The 12,044-nt window shown below is 46.3% G+C and overlaps 1 protein-coding gene across 2 annotated transcripts in view; it reads left to right on the top strand.

Moving 5' to 3' along the window:
- Positions 1–7,022: 7,022 nt before the first annotated feature.
- Positions 7,023–12,044, top strand: part of Tbcel (tubulin folding cofactor E-like) — a 58,901-nt gene continuing 53,879 nt past the window's right edge. Inside the window, exon 1 of one of the 2 annotated variants that reach the window (NM_001014089.2) lies at positions 7,023–7,224. The gene's annotated coding sequence lies outside the window, so the exon portion shown is untranslated. The remainder of the gene's footprint in view (positions 7,225–12,044) is intronic. The other variant, XM_039081416.2, reaches the window with a different exon arrangement.

The raw sequence follows: 12,044 nt of genomic DNA, 5'->3' as shown, positions 1-12,044 counted from the left end.
TGGGCTATTTCTCTTCCGGTCCCAGGCACTGCGGAAGCCACGGCTTACCGTGCAGACATGGCCAAGTCCAAGAATCACGCCACACACAACCAGTCCTGCAAATGGGATAGAAATGGCATCAAGAAACCCCGGTCACAAAGATATGAATCTCTTAAGGGGGTTGACCCCAAGTTCCTGAGGAACACGCGCTTTGCCAAGAAGCACAAGAAAGGCCTGAAGAAGATGCAGGCCAACAATGCAGAGGCAGTGAGAGCATGCGCAGAGGCCACCATGACCCTCGGGAAGCCTCAGGCCATCAAGCCCAGACGGCTTGATGCTGCAAACTCAGCCGTCTGGCTTTCATCACTCACCCCGAGCTTGGGAAGAGGATTTGAAGCAACATGGCCAAGGGTCGGAGGCTCTGCCAACCAAAGCCCAAGGTACAAACCAAGGCAGAGGCCAAAGCTTCAGCTGAGGCCCAGGCTTCAGCTCCAGCCCAGGCTCCCAAAGGTGCCCAGGACCCTGTGAAGGCCCCATAGAAAAGACTCCTGCCAGTGTGAAGACAGACGGACGGCTGTGACACACCTACCTACACACTACTTGCAGATAACCAGTGTTCTATAATGTTTTTACAAATAAATTTGAGACAAGGGAGAAAAAAAAAGAGTTGCCTTGGTCATAGTGTCTGTCCACAGCAGTAAACCCTAACGAAGACAGAAGGCTAAAATTAAAGGCTGGCAGTCCCCAAGTAGAAATGACGGGGGAAGGCTGCTTTTAGTGACAGGCATTGGTACGACATTCCACAGTAGGGAGTTGTATTTTGTTTATAGTCATATCATGCTGGTTCAAATGAGAACGACCCTCATAGGCTCATAAATTTGAATGCTAGGCCCACATTTGGCGGAACTGTTTGAGAACGATTAGGAAGTGTGACCTTATTGGAGGAGGTGTGGGGAGAGAATATTGTATGGATGCATCACCTGTGGGTTAAAAACAAAACAAAACAAAACAAAACAAAACAAAACAAAGCTATGACCTACAGGAAATGGTAGAATAGAAGATGGGATATTTGGGAGGAGAAAAAATTCTGGGAGAGAGCTGGGGGGAAATTAGCCCAGGGAGATGTGACTGGTTGTTAGCCCAGCTTATATGGTCAAGGTATTTGTTAATCTATTTCTAGTCTGAGACATTTCAGGGAATATGGGGCTGGGAGGTAGAACCAGCCAAACTGTAACAGAGGTGTCTCAGTGGGGGTGAACAGCCCGTATCATTTCTAGTTACTCTTCCTCTCTGCCTCACAGTTCCTGTCTTGACACCTGAGCTCTCAGCTACTGCTCCAACACTCTGATCGCCCACGTACTGCCATGCTCCCTGCCATGATGAACACAGACTCTATTTTTTGGCACTGCAAGCTCCAGGTTAAATGTTTTTTGTTTAAAAAATAACTTGCCTTGGTTACAGTGTTCTGTCATGAAAATAAAAATATAACTAAGACACGTACCCTCCACTACGTTGATTAGAAAACACTTGTGGGGTAGGATGGTGCATAAGTGTGCACTCAAGTATGTGCACATGTGGAGATCAGAAGTTGTTGTTGGCTGTTTATTTTTTTCCACTTGTGAAACAGGGTCTCTCATTGAACTTCAAGTTAGAGCAGACGGTGCGGGAGTCTGCGGGATTGGCCTGTCTCTGGCTACCTTCCACTTCCCATCACAACACTAGGGAAACAGGCATATACCACTGTGCCTGGCTTTTACATGGGTGCTGGAGCTCTGAACTCAGATTCTTGTGTTTGCACAGCAGTCCCTGTACCCACAGACTCATCTTTTTCTGAGCACTTGAAGTGTGGTCTGAACTGCCCCAAGCGTAAAGTGCACATAGTACTTTGAAGACTTACTATGAAAAGAATTTAAATGAGTCATTTCCATATTAATAATATGTTTAAATGAAATACTGTGAACATAAAACTAATAAAATGAATGTTTAACATCAGACTTTACCTTTTAAAAGTTCTTGAATATGGTCACTAGGAACATTTAGATTATGTATATGACTTTACCTACTACATTTATATTCAATAATGCTGATTTCAATAAGCTAGGGTCTACTTGGTTTGCTTTAAACTTGTTTCCTAGAGCAATACCTATACATGGATGCATTGGGAGGCACAAACAAGATCATTCCACCCAAGAGCCTCAGGCTGACCACATTTCAAATGTCCACCAACAGGAAACAGAAAAATCAGCTCTAGTGTTTAACATAAAATAGTGTTTAAGACAAAAGCGAGTAAGCCACAGCTCCAGGCAACAGTACAGATGACCCTATGGCGTTGTCAAAGAGTTTGTCTCTCTTAATCCCATTTATTCAGATTTTTTAAACAGAGGGAAGAAACTACATTAGAAATCAGAATAATAGTTAAATTTGAGGAGAGTGGAGCATGCAGGGACTGGGCAGAGAGAGGCTTTGGGGAAGGCACAATGTCCTGTGACATGGACTAGTAGTAGAGACATGGACAGAGAAGTCCCTTCAGTGAGACTCACTTATATAAAGTGTATTCACCTTTCTGTATCCCATTCTTCCCAATAAAAATTAGGAGGGATTAGTGAGGCTCCAAGCAATTTATTGCAAACAGGTTTGGTAAATGGAGACCTTCATGGTAATTAAGTTTCTTCTGTCTGATCTGTCTATGGAAACTGCAAGAAAGCATGCCAAGCAGTTTCTAAAAGAACATTCTCTGACCAGTAAGAAAATGCTGATATTTCCTAACCAGTTCTAGGTCTGGCTCTCTAGTTTAAGACTTCCTCAATCTCTGTTTGCTCGTGGAACTTTACACTACAGACTAATTCTGAAAAGTTTGTTTTCCTTGTTTGAACCTAGAGTCCCAGGCATGCTAAGCAAATGCTACCGCTGAGCCATAGCCTCAGGCCTCTCCCATCCCTGATGTTTAGACATAGCCTTACTTAGTTGTTCAGGGTCGCCCTGAACTTATGATCCTCTTGCTTCGATCTTCGTAGCACCGGCCTTCACATCAGTTATGTTTCTAAAAATAAAACGTAGAACCCGAGAATTGAAATTTTTAAAGAGACACGTGCCAACCATGAATCAGAATTTATGTGAATTTGATGGGATTTATGAATTTAGAAAGATATGCACAATATATACAATGTAATCTACACAATCTATTACACATAGTTTTGGATGTTTTGTGCTGGTTTATCCAACTAAATTATTCAGTAGTTAATGGTCTAAGGCCAAGAGTTTGAGAGACATATCTGTCTAATGGAAAAACCAGGGCAGATATTAAAAACTATTTATTCCGACTACTTCTTATTATTTCAAGTAGCTGCTTTCTTCCCTCTACACCCCTGCCTCCACACTGATACGTTGCATTATCCCACTGCACACATGGGGAAAAGGCTTCAGCTGAAAGTATGGCTCCCTTACTCCCTTCAGTGTCCACACGCCTGTAATCCCACTGGGTGGGAAGCTGACTGACATAGAAGGATTATGAGGTTGAAGCCAGCTCAGTTCACAGAACAAGAGCATACCTCAATAAAGTAAAGTACAGAACAAACAGTCATAAAAGTAAGCAAATAAAATTACCTTCATTCCATTACTGAGCTCCAGCAAGTTTTGCGTGTGCATGTTATCTTTCTAACCACATGGTAGCATCCCTGTCAGATCCATATTTGTTTGCCTCAAACCACCTCGCTAAGTCTAAGACATACAGATACAGAATGATTATAAAATAAGCATTTGCTGAATCAAAATAATATGCAAACATCTGGCTGAGACTTCACAGTCCACTGATATTCCCTCATTACAGGGCTATTACGAACTCAGATTCCTGTGTCAGACTGACCTCAGTGCGGATTTGGCATCCCCCGTTTACTGTCTGTAGGTGGCTGATGCATTGCCTAAGCTGAGTCTCTCTTGATAGATCTGATAGCGCCAGATGTACTGCAGGAGATCCCTGTGAGGATTAAAAGGAATAATCGATGTAAAATACCTCCAGCAGCATCTGGCACAATGAGAAATCAGAGAGCGGTTAAGACTGCTCTTAGGACATGGCAAATCCTGAATCAGAGAAGCACTTTGATGAAGAATCATAGAATCAACTGGTCAACCAGACCAATGCCTCCAGGAATTACTATGCCCTGTTAGAACAGATTCTGCTTTTGTTTAACCCATTTTTAACTACAAGGATTTCATGAGAACTGACAGAAGCAGCTTTAATTCCTCCAACCCTTCTCTTTTCTTTCCTTCCCTCCCTCCCTTCCTTCCTCCCTTCTTCCCTCCCTCCCTCTCTGTCCCTCCATCCCTCCCTCCTTCCCTCCCTCCCTTCCTTCCTTCTTTCCTTCCTTCCTTCCTTCCTTCCTTCCTTCCTTCCTTCCTTCTGTCCTTCCTGTGTCACTCTATAGCCCAGGCTAGCCTCAAACTCATGATAATCCTCTCTTTGGCCTTTGGCCTCGTCCTTATTATTAGGTTGAATGTTATGAAATTGCTGTTTTATGAATCAAAACGATCAAAGTATCCACAATTTCTAATCCAAATGACCAGGTACTTGTCCTTTTGTTGCCTTTTCCTTTCGTCTTGGCCCAGTGTCTACCTACTTTTTCCTATATGATGACACTAGGAATGGTGGGAAATTGATGATGAAACCACAAGGCTAAGTCTGCCCTCCTAGGACTAGCATCGACCTGGCTCCTGACTCCACCGATGCTCTCGTTTGTGGAAAAAGCAATCATGAGCAATTTTCCATCTCATAAAAATAGAAACGTTTCAGCCAAATGGTTTATCAGAGCAATGGCTACAAAGCGAGACATGTGGAGATTTGCTAGTGAGTCACTGCCCACTAGAAGTTTCTGTGGTGTAAAGAGGTCCCAGATGTGAACTATTCCATATGACAGCTGGAAACTGTAAGAGATAACACTCCAAAGGATACCAGTGTCATGTGACTGAAGAAAGCTTAGTTTGACATAAGTTGGGGTGTGTGTGAGTGTGTGTGTGTGTGTGTGTGTGTGTGTCTGTGTGTCTGTGTGTCTGTCTGTCTGAAATTCTATCAGAGCCTTGGGCAGCATGATAAAGGATTTACAAAGGATCCACACCCTTAGTCCTTTATTGTATGTATGTATGTATGTATGTATGTATGTATGTATGTATTTTTCTTGTATGTCATGCCCCACCCCCAGCTGGCCTCAAACTCAGTCTGGGAAGCCTCCTCCTGCTACAATCTCAGCTGCTAGTGATTTAGCTGTGTAGCACCCCATAACCCAGGTGTGGTGGTTGAACCCAGCACTTGCTGCATACTGGCCAAGCATTCTAACGACCTAGACATAACTCCAACTCCCTGAGTTTAATTGAAACAAAATTAAATAGCAATGCGTTGCTAGTAGCTAGCAAACTGAATGGAGTGGCGGTAGAATAACAGGAGACAGGTAAGAGATGAGGTTGGGAAAGTCGACAGATTGAAAGGAACTCCAAGAATCATGTTGTTGACTGTATGTTCATCCTGAGGTGAAGAAGAGCCCCTGGGAGTCTCAGGAAGGGTTTTAAGCCCCAGGGAGTGAAGCAGTCTGATTGAAGTTTTAGAAAGAGGACTCTAGCTGACACGGGGAGACTGACAAGAGACGGGTAGAAACATTAATCTTCACGTTTGTTTTCTAAGGGGACTCTTATGTTCAATGTCTATGTGTGTGTTTCTATCCACAGGAACAGTATTTGTTAGTAGTAATGAATTGCAGCTCTTATTTCCCCTAATATGTAAGCAAAGTATCCAGAGGGAAGCCTCCTGCCCCTTTCTATCCTCCTCTGATTACAGTTCACTCTGCTCTTTGAATGGTTCTCCCCACTGAGGCTGCTTTTAGCCGTGGTCCTCTCAGTAAGTCTAGTCCCTCAAAGTCCTCACTTCCTAAGATGTCAGCAAAGTGCTTTCCTGGGCAGGAGGCAACCACCTAAGAGTACTCTAAGCCTATCACCGCCTGACTCACTGTCCTCAGAACGTGTTTCTTAAGTTCTGCACATGGGACAAGACAAAACAAAAGAGCCGGTTTAAGTCCCCAGGGACTGATGATGGTAAGCCATACTCTGACTCACCCAAAGAATTTTTGTTGTCCTCTCTCTAGGAACCAGTATTTACATGTGTATGTTCATGGTATCCCCCTACATCCAGCTACACCACCACACCAAAGCACATTGACATTGTGCATTGTGTGTGGCATTGTGTATCCTCAGTTTGTGGGACTTCCACTAACCTATCCGTGCAAGGCTGATTCTTCCTCAGGATCAGCCTGCACTATCTCCATTCCATGGGCACAAAAACCGTAACCCAACAGCCAGGTGTGAGGCTTTGTGTGGCCTGGCGTGAAACAGATTTTCTTTGGAGCCAGCCTAACCAGGTTTCAAGTCTCAGCCTAGCCATTTTGACTAAATAGGTGGTCGTAAGCAGATCATTTGACATCCCAACTTCAATTTTCAATTCTACAAAGTATGTCCTTTAGGAGCTTTGTTGATTTTTTAAAAAGTATTTATTGACTATGGCTGTAAAGCACACGCAATAGGTGGAAACTGTAAATTGTTAGTGTTGGGAGCTTCAGGTGCCTCGGGACTGGAGAAGGCTCAGAACAAAGGTCAAAACCCCCTACCTAGATGCGTATGAAGTATAGAGATCTTACAGGACATTTTATAGGCCCGTGAAGTCAGGGACAAGTAGGGTCACACTGAGTCAGGCCAAGATTGCAGGTGTGTTTGGCCAGGTTCATCCAGGACTCCATTCTCCAAGGACGTTTCTCTTGCAAGTGATCCCTCTTTGGACCTGGGGCGGGGGTGCTCCCTTGGTGCACCAGTAAGGAAAGCATGCAGACAGTGGGTATAGTTCTAATCCACTCTAGGTGGATAGCACCATTGCCGGTTGCTATGGCAACCGCAGCTCGCTCTAAGAGGCTCCTCTCCTCCGGCCCCTCCCAATCACGCAGCGGACGTGACACGTGCGGCGGGGTCACGTGTTGTTGTTGGGGTCCCCGGAAAGCTGCTTCCGGGTCAATGCAGGACACTGGGCTCCAGCGGCCGGAGAGGGGGTCGAGGTGAAGCGGAGCTGGTCCGGGGCCGGCCTGGAACAGGCCGGAAGCCGAGCGGAGGCGACGGCGGTGGCCGGGCGGGCGGAGGCGCAGCCCGAGGAGCCGCCGCCTCCCGGGCCGAGGGGTGAGTGTAGCCCGGCCGCCGCTCCGCTGGGGCTGGAGGCCCGAGGTAAGCTCTACCTGTGGGGATAGGAGGCCAAGCCTGGGACCATGGGAGGACGGAGTACTGATGGAGGGAAGGAGGCTGGGAGCAAGCCAGATACTCCTCTTTGAGGCCTAGGGGTATAGAAACTGCCCCTTGGGTGGGAAACTTAGCTTTGAGTCGGGAAAATGATGAAAACAACTGGACCTGTCAAGTCCTCGGGATGTGTCCCCATCTGTAAGGTTTGGTGTCTTAGTGGGAAAGAACAACTGTACCTGTACTCCTGGATCACTAAGCCTATCCCTTCCAGGACTGCTTGAAGCTTGTAGTTTGATCGGAATTCGGGGAGCATGGATTTGCACCAAGCCGTATTAAGATTAGGGGCTACCGGGAGACTCCGTCCTGGCTTCTTGGGAATGGTGCAAAAAGATCTGTGGTAGGCTAAATAGAGCACAGACTTCTGGAACTACTAGGAAGACAGTCTGGAATTTGGGGAAGGGAAGAAGACTTCACTTCTTCCTTAGGGACACAGCAATTGCAGAAGTTACAGTTGAAGAAAAGTTGATTGGAAGAGTCGAATTGTTGACAGTCAGTGGGGGAAGGAGGAGCCTCACTCCAAGGTTGCTTAGCTACCCTAGTTTGTAGGCACGCCTTAGGGCTGTTAAGGAAACTGGCAGCACCTCAAGGCCAGCCAAGAGCTTGGCTGGGACTTGTCCTCTCTGCCTTTGTGTGGCCTTTGCCTGTGTATCAAGGAACTCTTGAATAGATTTCAGTGGTTCTATCTTGAGCAAAGGGACATTGAGCAGATTTTTTTGGCCGCGGGGGAGGGGGAGGGAGAAGATGGGGAAGCCCTAGGGCCAAACGCAGGCTTGGTTAGGCTTGCCCCTATTGTGCTCTGTCTCTGTAGCTCCTGATAGGATTCCATAGGCTCATCTGGAGTAGAGAACTTGATTGGGATTCCAGGATTAAGGATGTTTAGTCAGCCTGGGTCCTTTGGCTTTAACCATAGTTCTCTAATGACTTCCAAACTTAAGAAAAAACAAAAAACAAAAAACAAAAACCTCACACTAATAAGGACATTATGATTTAGTACCTACACCTCTGTATGAATAAAAGGTTTTACAAAGTCCTGAGTTTTTGATACAGAATTACTTGATATAGTTGGCCTTGACCTCACTGTGTAGCCCAGGCTGGCCTGCTATTCACTGCACTCTTTCTGTCCCAGCCTGACCAGTGCTGAGCTTAAAGGCGTGAGGCATCATGTCTGGCTTCACAGAGCAGTGTTTACCCTTGTAAGGTACCTTCTGCTTATTTCTGTTATGTTCCATTTTCTGTCATTAGAAGGAAAAAAAAATGCTGACCGAATTCCAGCAAATCGATTCCTAGGTCACAATTCGTGGTTAGAAAAATGGCATCTTTAGGCCTGTCTTTTGGTTAGTCAGCGTCCAGTATGTTGCAAGCTTCTGGAGGGCAAGTGCATCCCATGCATTTTGCAGGGACAGCTTCATGCTTCAGTTGGCTAGGTAGTACAATGGGCTTGACCCGTTTCCTGAAGTACTGTAAGACTGATTTTTTGATGCAATTGGCCACAAGTTCGTCTTGATTTTTCTTTGTCCTTTGCTGTGCCTGGGAAATACAATAGTCTTAGTTATACTCAACAGACGTTTTACTTTACCGTTCCAGTATTAAAAAGATACACCGACCTGTGGGGCTGAAGAGATGGCCCAGCAGTTAATGAGTGCATGCTCTTCCTCAGGACCAGAACTTAGTTCCCAGCACTCCTGTCAGGGGCTCTGCATGTATTCTGCCTGTAGCTTCAGCACCAAGGGGATCCAAAACCGTCTCCTGGCCTCTGGGTACCCATACACGTGTGACATATACTCCAAATACACGTACACACATACACATAAAAATAAAGTCAATTTCTCTAAAAAACAAAAAAAAAAAAGGAAACACGAATTGACCTTTCTGCTGTTCGATTCCATTTCAAGGTGTCCAGTAGTTTTTAGATGGTGAATCTGCTGTCTGCATAAGGACATAAATGAAGTTCATGTATTGGTATACAAGAAAACTTAATCATACACGTGTGACCTTCAGTCGGATAACGCGTAAATTTCTCGTAGATGAAGGGCTGGTAGCTCAGTAGGTAAACGGCTTGCCATGCAGGCATGAAGGCCTGCGACTCCTAGAGAAGCTGGGTGCAGTCGCACACTTGGTATCTCAACACGGGAAAGTCAAGACAGCAGGCTTCCAGGGACTGATTCGGTGATTCCAGGTTTGGCTATGAGAGACTGTCTCAAAGCATAGCTGACGTACACCACAGGCCTTCATACGCATGTGTGCGCCTCCACAAGCACCCGTGCATGCCCACACAAGCTAGAGGAAGTTGTAAGAGAAACAGTATTGGTTCCCACTGGTAGGTATCGGTGAGCAAAGTAGTGCTCCTTTGTATGTCGCTGCTCCCTTTGAAAGTTGTCACACAGTCTGCTGCTGCGGGACGTGGCTTGTCACAGAGCGTTACCTCATTTCAGTAGCCGATGACAGGATGTATACACAAAACGACCTTAACAGCCCCATGTTGTGATCGACGATGGAGTTTAGAGGACGCTCACCCGGGAAAAGTTACCCGAGTTAAACCTCATCAGCCTGCTTCACCCTCAGTAGATGCCGAGTGGCTCCCTCAGCACCGGGCGCCATCAGACGGCTTTGTAAAGTGGGCCTCCTGCCTTCGCCGTTGGCTTGTGGTGTGGCTGCTGCTGAGGGGGATTGGGTTGGCACCAGTGAACCATTGTCTCTCTGACCAGCTAAATATTTCGTGTCTTAAGCAATGTTTTGTAGTAGGTGTTGGGATCGCTAGGGAAGACCCTCATTCACTTCAAGATCCTCGGAACCATCCGTACACACGAATAAACGACTTGGGAGAACTGCTGGTCTGATCCTGTGTCCTCTTCAAGGTGTTCCTTCCCTTCCTTGACGCTCAGATCTGCAGAAGAGCCCTTGGAGATTTTTGCTTCCAAACTGCTTAGGGTTTGAGAGTTGTACCCTTGATACTTGTTAGAATACTGAGTAAAATGAGATTGTGTTGCCCCAAATAGTGTTTCGTGTGTGTGTGTGTGTGTGTGTGTGTGTGTGTGTGTATCTTGTAGACTTGGATGTGTAACATGTACCTGTGTACTCACATCTGAACTATAATTCGTGAAATGAGGTTTTGTAGATTCCGAGTCTGGCCAGCTATGTAAGATGCCACCCATATACATCCAGCCCCACTCCTGGCACCAGGACCAGGAAACGAACCCGGAGCCTCACCCATGCTAGGCGAATGCTCTACCACTGAACTGTATCCCCAGCTCCAGGAAAAGTTCTGAAAAGTAACTTGGAGCTGCTGGCTACGACTTGGGTTCAGTGGGTGAGAAATGCCCGAGCTGCACCCTGCTTGCAGTCTCATGGAGTTGCCATTCCTGCCTTTTGCGACTAGGCGTCATGGGTTTTCTCTGGGGCTTAGATCTGTGGTAGGCTGGCTGTCTTGATTGTGATGTTCTGATTCCACTTGGTCTGGCCCAACTTTGTGAGGGAAAATGTGCCACCCTTATTCCTTTGCTCTCTTCCAACCCATTAGCTGTCAGCTGCTCAGTGCCGGCACTTAGTACCTAGTGTACTGTGTGATGTTGAGGGCCGTCTCCAGCTCTCCTTAAGTCTCTTTTTAACCATCATTCCCTTTCCCAAGACGTGTACTCGCCCTGCCCAGACATGGTTCCCCTGGCCTCCCTTTGCCTGTAAGAGGGCAACCCTTCCTTCGTCAAATCTTGATCACTCTTGCTTTGTTTTATGCGACCTCTCTCACTCGAAGCCTTTGTGCTTGTATCAGGAGTCTCTAAGGCCTTTGACCCTCACAGCCAGCCAGCATAGTCCATAGAACAAGTGACTCATGTCGACTGAACTTAGAATTAAAAAGTGGATTCCTGATTCCATCCTGGGGTTCCTGAACCCAGATCTCTGGGTGGAGCTGGGAACCTTCATGTCTTAATGCTCTGCCCCATGATTGTTCTGCCCAGTAAAGTTTAAGAGTCACCAACCTAGCCTGCTGCTTTAAACTGTAGCAGGTATACACAAATGATTTCTGAGTACATGATGTTTAACGAACTGAGCAGTGCCCTATTTCAACAGGCTGGTTTAATTTCAGGGCTTTGAAGTCAGCCTCCTTTGGAATCCTGGCTCTGTCAGTCACCAGTCAAATGACCCAAGGCTTGTTTTGCTTGGGTTTTCTGATCTCTCAAATGGGGTTAATAGTGCCTTTTATGAGTGTCAGAGAGTTAAATGAGATAGTCATGGCAAGCTACACAGCACATGCGCATAGTGAACACAGGTTTTCTCTGCTGTTGTGAAGTCAAGTGGCTTAACAACATCAATTGACCAGGAGGAGGCCAGATTCCAGCCCAGTCTTCATTAGCATTGGGATTGCTTGTATGGTTTCAGGATTGCAGGCTTATATTTTACATTTTCAGTTAAGAGATCCAGGATCTATGTAATGATTAAGGGCTTAGGGTGTTTTTCTGTCTTTAAAAGGATTGCTATCGAAATAGCATGTTCAATCCCCTGCTTTCATTTCCCCAGCAACTAGAATGTAAACTTCATAAACACAGCCCCTTGTGGTGGGACCACAGCTGTATCCACCTTCCGGGCCCCTCCCCTCTGCGCAGCGCAGTGCAGCACAGCACAGAACAGCACACAGCACAGCACACACAGCACAGCACACAGCACAGCACAGCACAGCACACAGCACAGCGCACAGCACAGCACACACAGCACAGCACAGCACACAGCACAGCTCACAGCGCACAGCACAGCAC

This window comes from Rattus norvegicus, chromosome 8 (assembly GCF_036323735.1).
Source record: "Rattus norvegicus strain BN/NHsdMcwi chromosome 8, GRCr8, whole genome shotgun sequence".
Lineage (NCBI taxonomy): Eukaryota > Metazoa > Chordata > Mammalia > Rodentia > Muridae > Rattus > Rattus norvegicus.
The sequence above is the reverse complement of the archived record's forward strand: the minus strand, read 5'-3'. Positions and strand labels throughout refer to the sequence as shown.